This window comes from Xiphias gladius, chromosome 8 (genome assembly GCF_016859285.1).
Source record: "Xiphias gladius isolate SHS-SW01 ecotype Sanya breed wild chromosome 8, ASM1685928v1, whole genome shotgun sequence".
Taxonomy (NCBI): domain Eukaryota; kingdom Metazoa; phylum Chordata; class Actinopteri; order Istiophoriformes; family Xiphiidae; genus Xiphias; species Xiphias gladius.
In genome coordinates, this window is record NC_053407.1 from 13,391,262 (window position 1) to 13,415,470 (window position 24,209).

General features: G+C 39.2%; 1 protein-coding gene across 5 annotated transcripts in view; it reads left to right on the forward strand.

Moving 5' to 3' along the window:
- The window catches only part of LOC120793157 (zinc finger protein 469), a 186,662-nt gene that overhangs the window by 93,594 nt on the left and 68,859 nt on the right, over positions 1-24,209 (forward strand). For all 5 annotated transcript variants that reach the window (XM_040132940.1, XM_040132941.1, XM_040132939.1 and 2 more), the window contains exon 3: positions 11,834-11,883. The gene's annotated coding sequence lies outside the window, so the exon portion shown is untranslated. The remainder of the gene's footprint in view (positions 1-11,833; positions 11,884-24,209) is intronic.

Sequence of the window (24,209 nt, forward strand, 5' to 3'; positions counted from 1 at the left end):
GCAAATACTGTAAAACAAATTGATCAGATGGACGAATAAAAAGTTTCCAGATTGCAAATATATTTTTAATACCGAAGCCAGTTTTGCATCTTTCCAAACATTTTGATGAACTCCCAGAATAACATTTCAGTTGACATATCTTTAATCAAAATATGAAATCATTTACACTGATCGAACAATGAAGCAGCAAACAAGAGGCTTTTCGAGAAACTTTGAAAAGCCCCCTTTTAGTCATTCAGACCTTTGAATTTAAAAAAAATGTAAAAACTAAATAAATCAGACAAACATCTGACCATTACAATTTGTTAATTTTGGCTTTGCTACAAGGTTTTGGTTCTTAAAGGTAAAAGGAGCTTTCAGGCCTTGCCAATCCACATATTCATCCAACATTTTATTGCATGCATGCCACATTATGTTCATAAAAGCTTTGACAGCTGATAGTAAGTTTGTCCATCACTGCTGGTGTTTCAAACTTAGAGAGCAGAACTTATATGACCAAAATTTCCAATTTATGGCTTATATTTTACATGCTTATTGAAATGCATGTCCATGGTTCTTTGCAGAGGTCAGGTTTCAGCCTTTATTGCCTAGGTAAAGAAAACACACTGAAGAATGTTTCAGGCCTGAATGATTGTCAGCTCTTACAGCGACGTGAAGACAAAACAGGAAGGACCCTGATGGTTTTATATTAGCAAGAATCACTAACAGTGCCAGAGACTCTCTCTTATAAAATATACTCTACAACCCTGTTGGATCCTCTGCTCTGATTGGTTGGCATGTCGTCATCACCAATCTAATGCTCTGTGGTTTAACTCTTCATATGAATGAGGCCCTGTGTTACTGTTCATATACGGAGATCCCATCATGTAGAAATTCTGATTACGCCAGAGGCGTAGGAGTCTGAGGTGATGTGTGATCTTTCAGTGTGCACTGGCAACTATTCTGCCAGTCTCTATTTCAGTGGCGGTATTATTTTCACCTTTGGTGAATAATCAACTTGTAAACCTTATGGCAAAGGTTTACCAGATGAGCTCAAGTTGCCACTAGTGGTCAAAACAAGTTAGACTTAATGGGAGGTACTGAAGGGTAATAGTTATGTCTGCACAGCCAAGAGACGTGAAAAACCTCGTAGTTCCTCATTTAAGTGTTGTTACATCTGTAACAGAACTTGTCTAGAGCAGGACAGGACTTTTTCAAGAAGTAGGGAATTCCTTATGCAACATCAATCACACAATATCTTTATGTTTTAATCATTGTCAGTAATTTAAAGTGGGTCGTATCAGTCATAATCAATGAAAAATACGGCTTTTACCACTTAGTGACTGGTGAGCTACATCAAGGCCATCATCTCTGAAGAGAGATTGATTTAAATGACATTAGCTGTATTTAATCTAATTTGCAGTCATTTGTTGAAGTTAAACTCTGGGTATGTGGAAAGAAAATATTTAAAGTGATAACAGGTAGCCTGCTGTCTCTGCTCATTTTTCATCTCAATTTCACCAGGGGTAAAGCCAAGACAAACACATCAGACATTCTGCCTGCCTGAATAAGAAATTAATGCACTACCAGGGTTCTCACACTCCTGGAAAATCAGGAAAAGTCACGCCATTTTAAATTTGTGTTTTCCATCCCTGAAAAGGTTATGGGAAATTATCATAGTAAAAAGGTTTTGAAAAAGCTATACAATTTATTTTTTTCTCTATTTGAATGGTGTTCAATCTCACAAAAACACATGTGGCTTGTTTTGAAATACTGCAGATGTGCTGGAGGAAAATGCTGTTGGTTGCACAATCGTTTTGCAATTTTTTTGACAGAGGTAAAATAACATTTAACATGTCAGATACAGACAATAGATCAAGGCCTTCTTACAAACACAACCTAACCAGAGTGCCATGAATAGGTGGTGAAATCCCATGTTAGGAGGCAGGAGGTCGTGCTTGTTATTTTTGAGAGGATCAGTCCCAGTGTTACTGAGGCCTTACGGATGTCTTTTATATAGTGCAGAAAGGTCCCCCTGGTTTTACAAGAGCCCTAAGCACCTAGACTGCATTAGTCAGCTCAACCTCTCCAGAGCTGTGGGCCTCTGAGACAGGACTGTGAAGGCCTTACAGGTCGCTGAAATTAAGAATGAGGGGATAGTTTATTTTTCCTGATAATTATAATTAATTACTTCTCTGCATGGGATTTGATGGTATAATGGATAGTGAGCAGATTCATTATTAACAAAGAGCCTACATCAAACACCCAATCCACTTATTGTTTATGTGTGCCCAGAGCCCTGGTGGTGGACTGTTTGAAATCATTAACACAAGGCTAATAAGTACATAGCATTAAACTCTCACTGTTGGACAAGGGGGGTTCCCATAATTTTGAGCAGTGCTGCCACAGATCCCATAGACATCTATTAATTAGGATAAACTTCATGCAAAGACATAGTGAAGGCATCCATTTGGTTTTCTGAGCTGGTACGAAGGAAAAGTGGCACTATTCTCCAAAAGCCTCATTTAAGTTGAACAATGACAGAGATGAGAGCTCTTTTCCTGTAACACCTTAGAAATGCAACGCAGTGATTTGTCTTTGCTGTGAACCCTCTGAAATACCTCTCAACTTTCAATTCCTTTGGAAAAGCATTTGACAGGAATGGAAAATAATTATAAATAAATAAAATTAGTCTTGCAATGAGAAAATCAAATGTCTTAAAGATCGGTCTGTTTTGCCATTTTCACAGCAGACATTTTGACTTGTCAAAGTAGGAAAGGCGCAGGTGTTAGTTATAACATGAAGGATCTGCTCTGTTCAAGTGTTCCACTAAGCCATGACACTGTGACAGTGAGCCAGCACGCACAATGCCAGGACCCTGAAGCAGTTAATGGAATTCACCCATCATTAAGTTTGTTATTTACACCAGTGCTTTTCCTACTGTGACACATCAAAATGTCTTCTGTGAATAATTGTCATGACATGAGAGATAAATCCTTTCTTCATACACCTGCTTCTAACAGTGTTTTAGTGTCTTTTTCATGATCTGCTTTCGTGGCAGCAATTTACTTTCTCCACCTGCATCTTCCGCTAAAGTTTTATGTCGTCATATTATTTTTCAGCAGTAGTAATAACATGACCATTGCAAGTTGACAGTGTGCAGTAAACCATTTGTTTCTGATTGTTATACTACAACTATCTCAAAGTGTGACGCCTAGCAACTTGAACTGCGATCTAAGTTGTAAATGTCATTGCTGGAGCATGTTTTAGATTGGCTGTTACAATGATTCAAAAGATGCCACTGAATTCGGTGAATGAACTGCTTCAAGGAGACTGGATATGTTTGGCCATGAGCAAAGAAAAAGAAAATAAAGCTGGAATTTTCCCTCTGCTCAGTTCCACGAATAAATCTGCCAGTCTACTGTTATTACTTACCTTCTCTACATCTCAGCCATTAGCCAAACTGCTGCCAAGCTGTTGTCCTGGGGGGGGGGTTGGCTGGACCTTGGTGACAATGACATCACTAATGACAACAATTATAATGTCACTATAGAGTAATCCAGTCATGTGCACTATCTAGATGATTGGCTTGTCCTGCTGCGACTGATCGCATGCTGGCTTTATGCACAGACACAGTGATTGCGTTTAACAGCCCTTAAATCATCTTAATTATGGCCTGGCATGATGCACAGTGGCAAAACACTCATTCAAAACACTCATTCTCTTTAGACACAGTACGGGGTGATGAGCTGATTAAATGGGATTTTAGTGTTTTCCAGCTGTAGTTTCCAGCTCAGTTCCTCTTCTTTGATTTCTCAAAGTAAATATCTGTCACCATATCATAACAAATTTGCACACCCAAACAAGGAAGATAATACCATGTAGCTTCTGCCGCACCACCTCAGTGTGCTTGGTAGTGTAACTAGAGGCACTGATGCTCTCAGGTGCTGCAGTGGAGAAGACCTTATATTTTGGCAAGGGTTGAGAGGATATACAGGGAGTCAAAAAGCAACATGTCCTGTCTCTCTGCTCATCAGCTATTTCAGTACGTTTAGTGTTTTAAATGAACACACATTCCCTCGTTTGCACTACAATGCACATCCTCATGTGAATGCACAAAGAAACACACACACACACACACACACACAATAATTGCCTGAGTCCTCGTTGATTACAGTGTGCTTAATGTGGCAGACGTAGTAGTTGTCGGTCTTTGTCCTGCTTTGAGGTAGCGGCATTGCTGGAGTTGTGGGTGGGCTTGCGAGATTGTCATGCTTGGCAGATGGTAATTTGGGGTTGAGTCTGTGGTTAGTATTGGGGTGAGGATATAAGTTATGGCTGGTGTTGGTTTGACTAGGCAGACGTGTACAGTAGGGAATGGTAGCTCCGGCCCTCTTTCTTACTGTCTACAGCAGATTAGAAAGATCTGCGATTTCCCTCTCTTGTCACTCTTCCCTTTATTCAGTCTTCCTGATTAAGTTTGTGTTCCTGGGTTCTTTGGAGGGAAAGGGAAAATGGGAAGTACGTAGAACAAATAATAGAAGATACTAAGAGACAGACAGAAAGAGAGACAGAGGGGTAGAGAGGAGGGGACAGGACAGGGCAGGAACCAGGGAGAGGCAGTGTTTGAAGTTAAACAAAACTGGTCCGTATCCTGAGGAAGTGACTGTTGCCAAAGACGGGGATAAAGAAGGGACTGTTCCTCATGGTCTTTGAGTGCACATGATTACATGTGTATTGTGTACTGTGTGTGAGTGTGTGTGTGTGTGTGTGTGTGTGTGTGTGTGTGTGTGTGTGTGTGTGTGTGTGTGTGTGTGTGTGTGTGTGTGTGTGTGTGTGTGTGTGTGTGTGTGTGTGTGTGTGTGTGTTCATGTGTATTGGAGTATTTTTGTTTGATAATACCATTGTCCTACAACACAAACCCCATGTTTTATCGTGCGGCCATGCTCAATTTCACATTTTCACTTCTCATGCTTCCCTCTGTAGTCGCATCGCGCCCTCCACTTACCTCTGAGGGTAATAAATTAAGCTCTCTAAAGGTTTACATTTACTGCTCATCTGCTCAAAGCCCAGAGGGGTGTTTTTTCTTTTCCCTGGGTCCATAAATGAGGAGTTGATTGGGTGCTAATAAGGAACACTTTTTGGATTTCAGATAACATCACAGTGCCTGAGTAATAGTGGTTCAGGGTCTCCAGTCATATTAGTTTGAATAATTTGAGATGGGGTGTGAAGTGTGTGTGTGTGTGTGTGTGTGTGTGTGTGTGTGTGTGTGTGTGTGTGTGTGTGTGTGTGTGTGTTTGTACGCGTGTGTGCCCGTGCCTGCGTGGGTGTTTGTGTGTGAGAGAGAGAGAGAGAGAGAGAGAGAGTTCACTTGTTATTCTATCTCTGTGAAGACCAATTCTAGATCTTGAGAGTTAGGGCATTTTTGAAAAGTGAGGATTTTGGCCATCTTCTCTACTTCAAAGGGATGTTTGAGGTTTAAGACTTAAGGTTAGTGTGGATTGGGATGGGCGGGGCTAGGGAATGAGTGATGTCCATGAGTACCCTTACACATTTAGAAAGATATATGTGTTGGTTTTGTCTGCATGGTAGCATGAGATCAGGGAGTTCAAAGTCCTCCTCTCCTGTGCATCCTAACAAGATGGATGAGCTCATGCATGCGTGTATGTATACAAATACTTATGGTGGGACACTGAGGGTGTGCAGAGTGGTATTATCTTTGCTGTAATGACACACAGTGGTGGAATCCCACAGCCACCCAGACATAACTCTCCCAGTGTAGCTGCTCGGGGCACAACACATTCAAGGGATTACACATTAGTGTGAGTGTGGTTGTGAAGTGTGTATGCACTCCCATCTCAGTCTACAGCAGTCCAGTCTCTCTAACAGCCCTGTTGTTGAATGGCTAATCAACACAGCTGATAAAGTGCTGGAAATAAAAGAGGTAAAAGGTCACACAGGAGATTTAAGAATAAAAGACAGAAAAAAAAACTAAAAGAAAGAGCTGTGGAGAGGCCAACAACTGGCTACATTATGTATGCGCTAAAGATTATCTGTCTTGGAATTAATTATTGACCTCCCTGTAGATATTAAAATAGGGATCAGTGCGGTTTGGGTATAATGTGAGTGGTTAGACTGGCAAGATGGTTGTCCAACAGGACGTGACTCTCAAACAACCGACCAAAACATTTTCCAACTGAATTAAAGGCCTTCTGCCCTCTCAGCAGATAACATGATGAATATGCCCCAGGCCAACTGCCAATCAGTATTGACTCTCCTGCCTCTTGTTCTGAAAAGTCCTTTGTTTTCTGGGAGCTGTCAGACTTCATGCAGGTTTTGGAGGGCTTTCAAACCTAGGACCACATGCCTGACAGGCTGGATAAGAGGAAAATGGTTTCTCAAAACCACATCTGATATCTGAATACACATCTGTTTGATAGCAAGAATATTGCACGTGTAATGTATTTGTGTGTATGGAAACTATATGTATGAGTGCATTTCTCTGTAGCTCTCACTAGAGCTCTCTTTGGTTTAACCTTTCTCTCAACATTTTTTTCCCTCACTGTAGAGGCTTTACTGCCTTTCGTGACTCAGAGACTTGGAGAGGAAGATAGATAATGTCCTGTGTGTTTAGTAATTAGGCAGTCCAGCCAAACTGTTGCTCATTCATAGTACATGCTAACGAAAAGTGCATTTTCCGATGCAATGTTTGTTAGCATGTATAAACTTCTCGGGCCAATATTTATGGGCATAGTCATTTTTTTTGGAATTGGACAACTATAAAGATTTTATTGTGTGTGTGTGTTTTTTGTTAAGGAAATAACTTTTCATTCTCATGTACCCTCAGAGATTCATCTGTTTCGCAATTTGTCTCCGCTCTACTCTCTGGCTCGTATGGAGAGCTCAGCTGTTCACAAGCTGAGTGTAAAGCAGTCACACACACCTGGTTAGATGCATGGATATCTCTTTATGTCTTGGGGAATGTTTAGTACTGAGATGGATGGACAGTGACATCGAGTGACGGACCAGTGACGAATAGACAACAGCAGTATTTTTGTTCTGGTCAGTGCCTGGCTGGAGCAGTAGTGCAGTCTGGTTTTAACTCAGTGTTCATGATGCTGCCCTTGTGGGTTGAGTGTTTGTGTCTGGACAACAGCAGAGCCCAGAGGCTTGAGCGTGATAGAAAGGTTAACCAAAGCATAGCCAGAGGGCTTGAGTCTGGGTTTGTGGACTGGAGTGTTTTGATGGTTTGTGTCATCTGGACTGAGAGTCTGAAAGCTCACGAAATGCAGCCAGGGCCCTTGGGGGACTGAGACGTGTGTGCTGTGAGGCCTGTTTGCCTATGTGTATGACAAGGGGAAGTGTCTTGAACAGTTAAAAGGCATTGGGAAACTCCAGAAGTACTTTAAAACTCAGAAAACATAAGCAATTAACCTCCTGGAAATGCTTAGACCCTAGTCTGTTTCCTCTGTGTGCAATAAGCAGAAACACAGAGAAACAGACATGCAGTGGTGTGAAAATGTGTAGGAAGTTTAGGGTATCAGACTGTTTGAATTAAAGGTATAATGAGATGTGTGTGTGAATGCTCCCAGAAAGACGAGAATGGCATCAGTCGCCCATGCATCAAATTTTATTGGTCCACATTGGATGCTAATGCAACCCAAAGGTCAAGGCTAGGCCATGCTGAGGGGAAACCTTTTGGCCCGTTACAAGCCTGCAATTCTCCAGACAGTGGTGAGTCACTGGTGGTTGATTTTAAGATAACCAGTAACCATTCCTCATGAGTCAGGCATATTTAGCTAACTCAGTAGAGTTGTTGGGAAAGTCTGTAAAATGTGTGGTAGTTTGTGTCTTTTGATATGTGCCTTTGTATATAGAACACGCTGTTTTGTGTGCGTCATCATTGCTCATGAAAATGACAACACGACATTAGCTTTTGATGCTGCATGTGACTGGGAAAGGGAAAGATTATACAGGTTCTGCTGTCTGCTCTCGATAAGAGTACAGAGGGAGTGTGGGACTGAAAAACTGGCAGGGTGAATGAGAAGTGGGGACATCTGGTCTGGTTGTTTATTTACCCAGTGAGGAAGTGACAAAACAGTTTTCTTACATCCGTTGGCTTTACTGGTTTATTTGTTCAATCAATACTTTAATCCTATTCTTCTTCCTTTGTACCACTGTTTTCCTTCTTCCATTCCAGTTTACTTTTGAAATGACTGTAGCCTGAATAAAGATGCTGCACATACTTAAGGAAACAGTATATAGTGTCACACAGTCTTTACAGACAATGAAACACAGGGCTGGTACCTCTTAGTGAATCACTTTACATTAGAGATGAGTCAAAGGCATGACACATCTTCTGGATTAGTTATATGAAAGAGACACACCTACTGTATCAGATTCAGGTTGAAAGTGAAAGTGAAATATTGTGGGTGGTTGCTGTACCTTTATCTTTAATGACCCCAATCCACTTCCTAAATCATGTCAGTAAGTGAGTAAGGGATTTGTTCATTTAATCATTACCAAATCCTTGCCTGAGCCTGTCCAGAATTACTCTAATCATCTTTCTTTACATGAGAAGATTCATAGCACCCTCACAACTGTACCGTATGTATGGACTTAGAGCTGGGAGGGGATTAGCTTAGCGTTGCATAAAAATTGGAGCAGGAGAAATCCGCTAGCCTGGCACTTTGCAAACTTCTTTGATCAATGTGTTAACTGTTTCTATCAACCACTACCACAGTTGTGTGTGTTATATATGTTATATGTGTACTGAAGAAAAGTATGAAAATTTTTGTCATTGGCCCTTGTTGCAGCAAGACATTTTGAGTTGTCATTGTGCGAAAAGCAACATTAATGATGGCTTCTTTCAATTGTAGTGTCCCTGTACACATGTCAGTTAGCCAGCATGGACAGATCCAGGGCCCTGACACTGACACCTAAATAAAGCACAGCCATATATAATGTTTTATGTTACACCTGTGCTTTTGCTGCCATGACGTAACAGCGTGTCTGCTGCAGAAAAGGCATTAAGTCACATAATCCTGTTGTGGTGGAAAAATACGATGTTGGCATAATGTCTCTCCACAACATGAAATATGAGTGTCATAGTTCATGCTCTTCATAATAAGAATGACTGTGTTGCCTAGCAGAATCATAAGTAGTATAACAAACAAGACAAAGAACAGTAATTAGAGTCTTCTGAATACGGTGGTTATCCAAATCTTCTTCGCATGATATCAGCTGAGTGAAAAACGTGTGCAGCTGTTACACAGTCTGTCAACTGCTCAACCATGAACTCTGAGAATCCCCAACCTCTCACAGACTGTTTAGATTGAGTATAGCACTATTTGGCCTTCACAATGCTGCACTCCAGCAGGGCATTCCCCTGCCGCATTCACTGAGATGTGTTTACCTTCACACTCTTACATGCTGGGGTGGTCCCAGAGCATGAGGTTAATGGGGATAAGTGCTAAGCTCTGTGTACTCTGAGATGTAAACTCAAAGATATAGAAGTGCAGAGGTGTAGTATCAAATTTATACAGCAAACACTGTACATGTGCAAAAAAAACAAACAAAAAGCATATAAGCAAGGCTAGGTTTAAAATAAATATCTGGCTACTAGCTATTAGTGTGTATTGTTTTATCTTTCACTGCAAAGATGTGTATAATTCGTATGGAACCTTTGGTATGTGATGCAATATGTGACACAGATGTTTGAAGATCTCCCTTCAAACATGAACAAACACAGCTCTCATGTCTTACTATGTCTGAGTGTTTGGCTTGTATTTCTAAGAATGTATCTGAGTCTACTACATAGAAGAAGTCACATTTTATGATTTACTCCTGTGTTGTATTTCTGTGATTTACACTTCATAGAGGTAGTCTTTTTTTACACATGATCAATGTGTACATGATTTCAGATTGTAATTAAAAAACATTAAAGTGTCATTGCTTGTTATGGGTTTATTTGTGCTGTGATTTAGGTTGTGTACGGGCTGATATTTAGCGTTTGTAAACCTTTAACATGGGAACTTTCCATATTGTGACCTCCCTAAGTATGTACCTGTTTTTTGAATGTATATGATAAAATCTTCTGAATTCTATTTAAAGAGGGGAATAATCATAAAGATGGCTCTTGAGCTGTGTTCTCATGTAATTTGCACTCATGTTGCTTTCGATGCTTAGATACAGTTGGACTCATGCTTTTCTTTAGGAGATGAATATGTTGTAGCTACTTTTTAAGGAGTTGGTGTGGATCTGCTTGATTAATCCGTGAGATCAAATATATAGTACGTCTGTGTCTGTGTGTGCATATGCACGTATGTTTTATTGTCTGGGCTTTGATTTTTTTCTAGGTCTGTGTGAATGCCTTCTTGTTGATCATTTGGTCTTAGTAAGCATCCTGCGTTGGTGGTTGATGAACTCTTTGGTGAGTCTCATGGGGGGGTTGATTGTAGCTGTGTGAGTCATGGGAATGAACAGGATGTGATAACCAATGTTAGTCAGCAATCATTCACTCTCTGCAGGGTTGCTGAGCTCAAATACACCCACCAATGAAACATGAATTATGTTACCATTACAAATACACCCATACAACACGTGGCTGGTAAAAATAAGCCTTGCAAGTTTCTACAGACACAGCGCACGTCAATGCATTACTCACAAACCAATCTTTGCTAACTTCTTTTGTTCTTTGGGTCTTTTTCTTTTATTCTCTTAACTCTGTTCATGTTGAGGCCACATGTGCACTGGCTGAGCTTTGAACCTGTGTAGGATTAAGCGTGTCTGTCTGCCTGGCTGGATTCACCTGAAAACAGGGCAATGCACTGCTGGGGCATCTGACTCGTTCTGCTCTTCAGTTAAAAGCTGTTTTTTTATTCCAAAATGAATATGCAAACAAAGATATCTACAATTAGAAACATGAATGGAGTTAAAGAAAAATTTGAGGAAATTTCCACACAATAAAAAATTCAAGAAACTTTTGAGTTTTTTTTTTTTTTTTTTTTGTCACATATTTATATGTAATGGTGTGAAAATTGATAATGGAATACAGCGGGGGAGTTGATAAAGAATTCCCACCATAATATCAAAAATATCAGCACTACATGCTTTGTATAAGAGGCACTGTTGTGTATTAATTATTAACAATATAATATTTCCAAATGTATTGCTTTATTTCTATCTTGAGGTAGCATGAACTATGACTAATACCACCTGCCATAAAATCAGAATCCCAACATGTCCATGACTAATAAATTGAAGCTTTTTATTATATTTATGGACATATTTTCTTTTTTCTTATGTGTTTGTTCATTTCAGCTCGTGATGGATATATCTTGCAACACCACAGACTGCTTGCATGAATTTGGCTTTAGTATAGATCTCAGTCTGTGTCTCTTCTGCATACTTCAAAAAGACAAAGGTGTACCATTTCCAATCGGGCTGCTTTATATAGCAATTTTCCTGTCCTTTAACCAGGTTGCCAGGCCTAGGCAAACACAGTCAGGAATATAGTTCACTCCAGGCTGTTAGATTCTTTCCAGGAGGTGAGGTCTGTGGTGGTAGACTTCTCATAGTTTTAACGAGAATAAACAGTAAACATTGTGAAGATATAAATAAAACTGTAATATAAGCAATATAGAGGAAGTTTTACAGACACGCTTTTTAGTTAAAAAAAAAATGGAAACTGGAAAACTGCTCTAAACTCAAAGGCAATCACAAGTGGAAAAAAAGTTCACCAAATAACTCCAGAAATACCCTGATTCCTTTTCCAGGACCACAGATATTTTACATATTTGTATACATTTTATAAACCTTATTTACCATAATCTACTCTCTCTTTTGTTCATAGGTGGCATTTCTTTTCAAACAAAGGCTGACTCACATATGAAGCCATCAACAGTAAGTACAACACGCACCTGGTCTAATCCTTTTAAGTTTATAACAACTGGAGACTCTCAAAGTAACAGTACATGCTATATGGCAATAGGAGGGACAGTGTCACACAGGCTCTCATATGGAATGGTTTGGAATATGTTTTTTATTTTGCATCTATTCTCAGGTTATGAGATTCCCGAGTGATTGAAAAAATAAAAAAATTCTCACTTGGGTGAAAATTTGCCGGCATCTTTACGTCTACCTCTCCCACATGTTAACGCCCATCCCTGACCACAGCCAATAGGGGATAATGCATGGTTGACACTTTGCCCCTCCCTTTGAGATGTAAATCTTGTTTTTCTGTGCTGACCACCACGCTCCCAGGAAAAGACAACAGCCTTCCAAATGACACGGTTGTAGGCTTCCGATTACAGCCCTGTCACTTACTGTACCAATGTGTAAACACATGATGGAGAGACATACAGAGTGAGAGAGACAGAGAGAGGGACAGAGAGAGACACGTTGGGGAGAGAGAGAGAGATGCGCTGGGGTGTGTGGGCTGCTTTTTGTTTGCCTCCAGACGTCAGACCATTGGTTAGGCGGGCTAACATAAAACACTTAAACCAACATGATGCCTTTAGTTAAGCTGTCTCATTGCATAAGCCGTTTGGCTTTCAAAGGGCTGATTTATTATAAAACAATAGACATGACTCATTTCATTAAAACAAGATTTCATCAAATTGCCTCTACATTTTACTTCCTATGTTTTCTTTATACTTTATCTTTTTGTCTTGTTAAAAGCAGCTGCAGCAACTACACAAGCTGCAATCTGTATAATATTTTGATCCCTGTGAAACCCAAGACATGTGCATAAACTTTTGTCATATTTTCTCATACTGTCTCAGTCACATATAATACAAGACCCCCTTAAAAGATGTAAAAAAGGAGTTTTAAATGAGATGTTTCTGAATTATGGCCATAAAAAATGATTATTACAATAGTTTCAGCCATCCACAGCATCTTTGTGATCCTGTGGCCTGTGAGAAGACAGTCCTAGTGCTGGCTTTGTCTTGGCCCCCTGACCAAAAGTGTGATAATTTTAGACTCAAGTCTCTCACATGGTCTGGAGCAAGGACGGCATTTGGAAATAAACTTGGAATTTAGCTTAATTGCAGTTTACAGATTTAGGAGGGGCAGTGTTCTCTTCTTTATTTTCTTGCATAAATAGAGAGTGACTGGAGGCCAAAGACATGAGGTTTCAAAGCCACAAAAGAGGTTAAAGAACGTCAGAGGCAGTGAGGACACTTTTGAGCCTGGCTTCTTAGCTCTCCCCAAGGCTTAGCCATGCTATGTCCCTAATACAAGATCCTTCTCCCCACTCTCCAGATCCATCCGATTTATTATTCCACCCAGGCTATTAGGTCTCTGCAGTAAAACTCGACTGTTAGTTTTTAACTGCTTTAAGCACAGCCAAGTTACAATGTTTGCTTTTTTCAGATGCTAATTTTTGTCGTAGGAGGTTGTAGGAGGTGCAAGAGGTGCAAGAGGTTTCGGCTTGGAATTTTCCCATTTTTGTTCAACTAGATCTCTAAACAGCAAATGAATCGTCCTCTGAGGTCCTCAGGTTTTGGCAGCTTCTCTACACACAATTTTTGGGTCCAGATATTTCCCATTACCTCATTACCATTATGTGTAATTGCTCCCTGTCATTTCATAAGTCAATTTTTCTTTCCGTTTTACAAAAACTGACTCCCTTAATTGATAGTTTCTTTTTTAATTAAAGTTTGTTCTTATCTATGTAATAAAGATAGATAATAATTTGAGGCTGTGTAAGATTTATATCTTATGAAAACGATAACATGGAATTGTTGCCAGGATTTAGAAAACAGCCAGAGAGACGAGATGTAATGGATGTGTTTCAGGTGGGGTAACAGGGGACAGGACATAAACTGTGAACCAGTTCAATGGATTAGGAGTCTCCTTGCTCCCTCTCTTGCTGCGTGGTCTCTTGGTGTGAATGACTGACTGTCTTGGCCTCCCTCAAGTTTGCTCGGATGACATAGATTAGATGAAGATAAATCTAGCATTGAAACACACTTGCAAACAGCTGCAACCTAGTATTAATGAAAACCTTTACACATGCCAGCACACACAAATACGTCTACACACTCACTTGTATGTACCTAAACGCAGAGTGCATGTTGGAAGGAATGCTTCTGCAGCTAAGATGAAAGCCATATTCTGGAGACAAATTAAGGGAAAAGGGGCTATTGTTAGCGTGGTCTACTGGAAATTATGCCATCCAAGCGGCAATATGTCCACATTAGCTAAGAGCCATCACTGCCCCAGACCTGGAAAGGTAGTCACTTCAAAGAGGATCAAACTCAAGAGAAGAAGACCTTGCAATGGGATGATACATACATCACTGGAGAATAGGGTTAGGCAGACAGGTATTTGGGTGATGAGGAGGTTTGCTTGCAAGAGTAATTAAGTTTCAAGGAATGAGACCATGGGTCTTGAGATAGGAAGAGCATGTAAGTTTCTGAATCGTCCCAAAGGATAAGACAGTGTGTGATTTTGGGCTGAGTGATTCAGGGAGGAAATGGTAAGTGACTGGGGCCTATGGAAAAATTTGTTTAGTAGAAAAACAGGAAGGTAGGCAGGAAGAATGGAAAGAATGAATAGTCAGTAGAAATTATTCATTTCACTGGTGGGAATTTTACGTATACGTACATTATGTATAATGTGTAAAAGTTAATGGGTGGATTAGTAGGTTTGTTTCAATGATTTGAAAAATAAATCACTGAGTGATGTGACTAAAGTAACATTGTTCAAGTGCAGGCATGGCTGAGTCATTATAGCTGTTCTTTCCAGTGCAAATAATTCTCTGGGGTGTCCGTGTTTGCACACATTTTTTAACTGTCTCAGTTCTTTTCTGGCTAATTTATAATTCAGTACATTTGTCTGATTAGGCTGAAACTTAAAAGGAAGGAGGAGAATTAACAGCTTATCCTGCTGTATATGAAACACCACCAATTGATTATTTCCACATAAAAGGACCAATGCATATTATCCATGGAAAGGACCCTTTTGATTTACGTCCACTGGTAATGTCACAAGGAAAAGGTTGAGGTCAATGGCTGGGAGTAGACACATTTCACACTTTACTTCCCAAACCTTAACCAAGAGCTTTGCATTGCCTTAATACGAACATAACAAGACTAAGAGCCTACGCCCATGCTAACAGGTTTGTGAGGCTACACTTAGCTACAGCAGTAGTTTAGGGTAGATGCTAACATAAGCGTGCTAACACGTTCACAATGACAATGCCAACATTCTAATGTTTTGCAGGTCCATTTACTGTGTTCACAATCTTAGTTTATGTTAATATTTGCACCAAACGCAAAGTACAGCTGATGCTGATGGGATTATCATTCATTTTGTGGGTATTTTGTCATAAACCAATGTATTGCATATATATAAACTTAGAAAATTTAGGAGACATCCATTCCATAGCTGTTAAGATATTTCACTCAAATCACTCACTCACTGTGGTAAAAATACTGTATTACCCAATCAGCTTAACATATCATCCAAAACATAATAGTCAGTGTAATCCGTTGTATATGAACATCATTTGTTTGAGATACATTTGGATCAGCCTGAGTGAAAATGATACTCTGCCTCTCTCTACCTGCACCTATCATCAGGCTTTTGTAACATGATTTGCTTGGAGTTTACGTTCTAATCCTTCCCTGCTCTGCTTCTTGACATCTGTAACTGCAGTTTAAGGGTTTGTCAATCCAACATTTCATCTGTAGTATTTAATGTTTGCCATCCAGAGGAGGCCTTTTTAGCAGAGTCTGTTTGACTTGTCAGTATGAATGGTTGGAGAATTCCTTGCAGAATGATTGGTGTGAGCCAGTTCTGATACTGTGTTTTTTCTGCCTGTTCACTAACTCTCCTCTCCTTATTGGGTGACTGACAGACGAAAGTGATTCTGGGGGTCACAAGGCATGTAGACCTCAGGGGTAGGACCAGTTTCATGACCAGACATGCAGGCTTACACTCAAGTCTAATGTTTGCTAGTGACAGACAAGTGGTTATTAGTGTGGGGTGTGGATCTCTGACCCAGTTCGCACTGTGGAGCACATAAGAATTCATGACTAATCAATCAGTTACACTTCCCCTTTTCTGAACTGTGGGGAGATGAATACATCATATCTATTTCATCATATACATATCAGGGATTTTAGTTAATACCCTTAATCTTCAAAATATTCAAAGCCTAATCTCATTGGGAGGAAATCATGTTCAAATTGTAATTAAAAAAGATTTCAAAGTCTATTGTGAAACAATGTTGGCTTTTGCTCTTCCTAAATTATTTGTTAAAGTGTGACTTTGTTGTTGTTGTTTAGTTTTTTTAATCGTATACTTTGCCTTCACTGTGCAAACTCTGAATTTAGTCCATTCTCATCTAACAGTGGAACGTATTACCTAAAAAGTGTAGGCCTCCATTGAAGCAAGACACAAGTTCTATTTGCTGAAATCTTTTACAATGCATCTTTCTGATCTGACAGTCTGACGCTTGCGGGTTTCAACAGAGTACAGGTATTTTATCCATCCCAACAGATCTTCCTTAACTCTGACTCAGGTACTGTAGAAAACAGACCCGAGCTGTCACTTCTGCTTTGCTAAAATCTTGCAGAAATGCAGAAAAAAATGTAGCTAATATTGAAGATGTCCAGGTGAGTTTGTTTGAGTAACTTTTTCCGTGAGCTCAATGAATGCAAGAATTTGATTTATTTCATCTTCAAAAAAACTAAATCAGTGGTTTTCTTTGCATCCTTGAAATTGAGCTTTATAGGGTTATTATTTAGCCATTTGTGAGCATTAATTCAGCTATTTGGTTGTGTTTACAATAGCCTTGTAGGCTGAATATGTTTAAAAGGGAGCCCAGCTTTTGTTTTAAAGACAGTTGTAGATTGACTGAGGAGTGTGTATCCCAAAGATGACCCCTCTATCTCTGCCCTCACCATAACCCCAAAAATGTTCAAAATACTTCCACTGTATTACTCAGAGCAGAAAGTTAACTCATGCATAGTTTTACACCAAGGGTTAACCTTTAGCTATAAACTTAAACAGGTAAATTATATGTCTCCAAAATTACAGTCTTTATGCAGCTTTGATTTTACAAACTGCAAGATGACCACAATGAGTACTACAACAATGAGAGTTGCATTGTAGTGAGCTGAATGGAGCTCTGGATTCAAAGACTACTACATTTGAAGAGGAATACAATGATTAACTGGACATATATTATTGATTTTGCCATTATTGCCATTTTGTTTAGATATTTGAATGAATTTCATGTAGCCTATGCTATATACAGCTCTCGAGCTCAGTCAAAGTTAGTGACTCAAAGTCAGTATAAGCCCCCTCAACAATCAGGCTTCAGTGCCTTCAAAGCCTATCGAAACCATCTTTGCAAATGTTTGACCACTGTCTTCTGTGACCAGAAAGTTGAAAGTAGTAATGGCTGTATAAAATAAATCTCTGTTGTTATATGAATGCAAAACTCCATAGAGAATGTACTATAAAAATATAAGTGAAAGCAGTGGTATCAACTTTCATTCCCTGTGTATTTGGTCACATATTCTTAGCAGGAAACTCCTAATGTAGATCAAATTTAGACAAATGTTGTTTGAGTGTCGGTTTCATATTTTTGAGACCTTATAAGGTTTTATTAGAATGGAAGTAGATTCCCACTTTACACTTGTTTACAGTATGCAAAGATACTGCAAGTCTTAGTATTGTAGCTTGTGAATTGATTTATATTTTTTTAGTTTTACAGCACAATACAGGTAGAGGAGGTGGGAGGAGGTGAAAAATACTATTATTATTATTACAACCCAAATGGCTTCCACTAAGTGACACTGCATGTGTATCAACAAGATCTTGAAAATTTTGTCACCTCAAAGGATATCTGTGATATACTTTTATTTAGTTTATTACTGCAGTTAATAATTTGACTTCTTTGATTCAGAAAACCACAATGTGTCCAGAGCCTAATTTGCTCTTGTCAGTTGGGAATATTAATGCCCCCTTAAAAGGTTTTTTTTCATAAGCAATTGATTATCACCAAACCTTAACTATACTTTACGTCCCTATCCTTAACCAAGAGCTTTGCCTTGCCTTAGTATGACCATAACAAGACTAAGAGCCTATGCCCATGGTAACAGGTTTGTGAGGCTACACTTAGCTACAGCAGTGCTTTAAGGTAGATACTAACATAAGCATGGTAACACATTCACAATGATAGTGCAAACATACTGATGTTTTTCAGGTGCATTTACTGTGTTCACAATCTTAGTTTATGCTAACATTTGCACCAAACACAAAGTACAGCTGAGGCTGATGGGAATATCATTAGTTTTGTGGGTATTTTTTCATAAACCAATGTATTGCTCATATACAAATTTAAAAAATTGAAGACCTACCAAAGTCATTCATTCCTCCTGCGGGCAGTTCAAATGTCTGTATTAAATTTCATGTAAATCCAGTCCATAGCTGTTAAGATATTTCACTCAAATCACTCACTCACTGTGGTAAAAATACTATATAACCCAATCAGCTTTACATTTCATCCAAAACATAATAGTCAGTGTTAAGCGTCACTTGATTGTGTTTGAAGTTGTCAGATTTATGGACTAAAACTTGCCGCTTATTTCATTTTTATATGTAATATTTAATTTTAAAACATTGTTTTCACTCCCTATCACCACTTATCCTATATTTTCAGTTGCCATGATCTTCAAACCTTCTTCGTCTGGCTCTCCTTTCTTTGCGATTTTTTGCTGTCACTCCATAGTTGACATGATATCAACGATACCATCAACCCCAAGATAGGGCTTGTTGAGGTATCCCTCTTTAACACAGTTTTATCCCACGTCACTCCATGTTGCTTCCAGGGAGAAGTGAGATCATCAGCATTTTTTGCACATAGTCAGGGAGATAGATGCAGAGACACAACCACAGATATATTACACGCACACACACAACCACAGATATATTACACGCACACACGCACACACAAACAACCACAGTTATTCACACAGGCTCACTGTACTGTCTACACCTCCAATATAAATGAAAGAATTATGTGTTACAACAAAGGTCCATGGTCTGTCAAACGTAGCATTCACATGTCATGTCTCTCTCACTCTCTCCACTATTTCCCCTTAAGCGCTGTGATGAAAGTACATAATTCAACCCACAAGAAAGCTAAAGATAGAGATGAAAGTAAATAGCGTTTTCAAAGAAAGTCATGGAGAAACAAAATGAAGAAGAAAAAAAACTGCTTATTTTTGTAGCAAAAGGTGATGAACCAGAAAAAAAATATAACACAATTAATGTTCTGAACAAGACAAAGGGGGGCTATTTGCTAAGGATTTTCAATACTTTTTTAGGCTGTTTAACCAACAATTCATCACATACAGTCTTCCTTTTGTAGAATAAATTCATGCTTGCAGTTCTAAAATAGTCTTAATTCTCTTCGACCAATATTCCAGGTTCAACAGAAGAAAATTTGTTTTTTTGTACTCGTTTGTTTTCCAGACATCAGATGTCAGAACATTCTGGTACATCAGATCGTATTTAGAGGCACTTTATGCAAATCAGATGAACTGCGACTGGACTCATTTACATCTTTAGTATTAGTAAATACCTGGATAAATGAAAAATTGTGATGATGCAAAATTCTGCCGTTCATCATCTTAATGTAGTGTGTTAGCATGCTAACATGAAGTACAGCTGAGGCTGATGGGAGTGACATTAATTTTGCAGTTATTTCGTCATAAACCAACTGAAAGCTTTGGAGAGATTGATATTGATAATGATACCTGATAATGACACTAGAGAAAAAATAAGTATCACCAAAAACATTAGGAACCATTGTCTGGGAACCATGAATATCTGTACAAATCGATATGCTGGGGGCCCTAGAAAAAAGGTCAGTGGATCACCAAAATTATTTAAAACCATCCTGTGGTGACTGTGACTGTCTGTACAAAATTTCATTTACATTCATCCAGTAGTTGTTATTGCATTCCGGATCAAAGATGTAGACATTACTATCTCTGGAATCATGCTGCTAGAAAGAAGCTAAGGGTATTTTTTTGTTCTTTTCCATGAGGTGTTTCCTGGTGTAATAAGATCTAATGGGCTTTATCACTTTCTTGCATTAATTTGTTCAGATGCACCAATGTTGACATTATTTTCAAGTCTAATGTTCTCCATATGGAGAAAATCTATTAATGTCTAAAAGAATAACATTTTTTTTAACTACGTGTCATGTCAGCAAATTTACAGGAATGTCTAAATGTTTCTTGACTCATTTACCCAAAGAGTTTTCATTATTCACCAGTTTAATTATCAACTATGTTCTCACTGTTCCTTCAGACTAATTCTTCGGAAAATTAAACAAGTCCAAGAAAAGACCAGAAGGGAGGTGCTTCACAGAAATAAGTCAAGTTTCAGTCATTTCTATATCTTCTGTTGTATTCTCTATGTCCAAAGTATTGTGCCTTTAACTCAGTACCATTATATAACCCCAGATGGTTCTCTGGCGCCTCTATTCATCTGTAACATGTTCATGGGTCCAGCCGGCAGACGCACCAGAGCATGCCGGCGGGCCTTTCATCTCTCTCCCCTCCTGGGCCTCTTCACAAGGGTGATTCTCCTCAAGCTTGTCCAGCCTTGATGCATCTAGCTGGATGTCCTCCAGATCTGATGAGGAATGGTACGCTACTGATTTAATTCATTGCATCTATGCAAACAATATCTCACCCCAGGGATAAGCTATGGCACTCAAGTTGGCCTCACAGGTAGAGCTGCAAGCATCCACAAGCACTTGTGCACTGCAGGACCAGGTATTATCTCCCTCTGTAGGCCCCCAGTCTCAAATAATGACAGTGGTTGCCAGTTCCAGACAGCCTTTCACATTTTGACTCTCAGTAATTCACTCCAAAGGCAAAGGAGCCCTTATATCTGTGCCATATGCTTCAATTTGGAAAGTGCGTGCTCAGATGTTTAAGCATGGTGTTTCTGGGGTTTGGCTATTTGCCTAAGGTGGGCTTTAATGATATAACATTTGTGAGATGTATTTAGCTACGCTGGATTATCATGTGTGTGTCTGGACATCTGGGTCTGTTTTACATTTGTATACTGTATGTGTGGGCATTTTTGCACAGATCTGTTTATGTGATCCATGGGGTAAAGGACAGTATAATATTGTGTTGGCCTTACTCTGTTATGCTCTTGCCGTGAGTCTCAGTGAGAGGAGGTTGGCTTGACTCTCTTGTTTTGGATAATTGTACGCTGCCGAGGTCTGTGGTCCCCTTCCCTGTCTCCCTGTGGCCTAGGCTGCAAGAGCCATATTTAGGTTGCACGTCCTCCTTATCCTATCCTGTCTCATCCCCATCCTGTCCGACACACCCCCACAATGCAGAAGGGGGCAGATAGAGGGACAACAAGTGGTCCTGAAGCCAAATTGTAGGTGTCTGAGGAAACTGCTAAGTTACTACTAAGGTGCTACTATTGACTCTGTAGCGTTTGAAATCTTTATTTTGGACCTGATTATGGACATAAAGTTGCATGGTTTGGTTACATAAATGTTTTTTAGGGGATTTATGTAACCAAAAATATTTAAAACCATGCTTTAGCTGTACTAGCGTTATTTTATTTTTGCAGGTTGTGCTCTCCTTTTCTGTGGTATTATAGGGCATTGCAGTGTGTTTATGAAATGAGAGTAATTTGTACTTTAGATGGTGCAACTTGAGTTCAACTTTCGTTAATTTTCCACTGAATGAAAATCATGAAGTGGGATTGTATAATTTGGAATATTTAAGACAAAATTAGTAACATAGCATAGAGTTACTGGGTGTTCAGACCAAAAGTAGCACAATAGTGTTTTTAAAAAAAAGGATTGTGAGGTTGTGTTGCTTCAAGTACCAGTGAGACAATGAAATACGATCCAGGAAGGCTGGATTGAGATGTAGATCCATGACTCGTCAGACCCTAAAAGACAACATAGAAATTTATAATACTATGCGGAAGGTATCTAAATTCTCAACAGTTACCACAGTGTGGTATTTTATCCTCTATAGAAACAGGTAAACTTTAGATTAATGTTGTTCACATTACAAACAATGTGAACTATAGTCAACTATTGAAATATGAGGGGAAACATTGGGCTAAGTATACGCAATAATCGTGCATACCTGTTTTACCACAAAGGCATTCACTGTGTTGTAGTTGTGTTGTACGTTATATTCCTTTTGATATACTAAAAGTGACAGAACTAGTCACTTTTCCAATGTGCAGACGACATACTTTTCATACTGTATATATGTATAAACCACCCACCCAACTCCACCTCTTCACTCCACTCTTCAGCTCCTTAGGTTCACCCACAATTGACCTTTTATTACTCACCACTTTAGATTTATTACTCCTCCATCTGTAGACATTACCTATATTTCCAGTTGTAGGGTGTCTGACTGGTTGAATCCTTCACATGTTTAATGATACAGATGTTATGTCACACCAGAGAAGGCAGACCCTCTGTACCATCTGCATCTTCAGTGGATGAATGTCACTCCGTCCTGAGCAGAAAAGATCTCCTTGATCATTGATTCAACAGTACCTTAAAGTTGCTGCAGCACTTGTGTGAATCACACCTGGAATCAGAAAAATGGATGTCGGATGCCTCTTATTACAAATTATTATTTTCTCCATAGGCTGTCTCTCTTTTTTTAATCTAATTTTTCTATCATCTACATTTTTCTCTCCATTATAAATATAGTGGTCATGTGTGTATTACTTCAGATCCATGGGAGATGGCACTTTTCTACTTCTTTGACAGGCAGAGAGACTGTTTGGAAAAGGAAGACCTTTTCATAATTATTATATTCTTCTCACTGTTGTCTTGACATTACTGTTTTTTTAGGTCATTCATGAGTCATAAAGATGGATGTTGAAGTTTGATTATGATCTGTCAGTCAAGTGGCTAAACTATAGGTACCATGCATAAAATCAAAATCTTTTAGCGGAATGCAAAGCTCCTTGCGGGGCTACAATGTGGTGTGCACTGTAGTGTGATCATACTTGGATCTCAAGCCATTGCTTGCATCAACTCGTATGCTTGTCACCTGCGGCGAATGATAGTAGGAGCAGGTGTTTCTGAAAACAAAGGCTCATGGGAGAACTCTTGATTTCTGTTGGTCAATCTCGTTTTTCTCTTCTCGCTCTCTCCTTCTCTTTCACATATGCACTTTCACACACACACTCCTTCACCTACTCTTTGCCTTTCAGTTTAGTCACCCAGCAAAAAAAATTAACACTGCAGTGCTTGGATTCCAGCCATTATCTGCTGAAATCACTCATGTAAAACACATGCATGTTTTATAGCTAGAGGGCTACATTTCTTTTTTTCTTTACTTATAGACTTTTTATCAGGGAGGACTTTTAGTAATTCATTGTTCTGTGACCCATTGTTCTTTTCCTCTCTTTGACAGCAAAACATTGACCACATTATGCATGTCTTATGAGTCTTTTGAGTATATCCTAATCTGATAATAGAGTACCTGTATGAACTGATGGGTTTATATAGTTCAATGTGAGAATTGGGCATATTTTAAAGTCAGAATGATTATGTAACCTCCAGACTTTTATCCATAGAAGCACCTGCCTGTGGTCATTATGTATGTTATTTAGAAGAAGAAAGATAGAAGAGGTGTTCATCAGTATTCGACTGGGAGAGATGCTGCCAGACAAGTATGTTAGTGTACTAGACACCATTAGACATGGAGGATTTGGATATTAGGTGGATTTTTCGTGGACTAGGGAAGTGTCTTTCAGAGGAAAGGAGACTAAGGGATCTAATGCATCTCAAGCTGGGGGTTTGATAAAGAAGCCAAAAAAGGCTTGTTTTGACATTAAAAATGTTAAAATCACTGGCGGTCACTGGGCTGTGATTCCAATTCATTGCCTTTACAGGAAGCCATTTCTGACCTGTGTTATTGTACAACGAACCTTACTGGTGATGACTAAATGATTCTGGTTATGCTCTAAATGTTTCCAAACCACAGCTGTGTGAATAAAAATCCACAATTTTCCTTGTTTTCCAGTCACCACTCTTATTCGTTATACTCCTTGTCATGCCTCCCATGGATGCTCGTAACCCCTACTCCTAACTGGAATCTAGGATGTAGAGTTTCCAGTATGTGTGTGTGTTTGCACACCATTCATCATAGTACTCATCCCAACAATATTTCTCATCACTTCAAGTG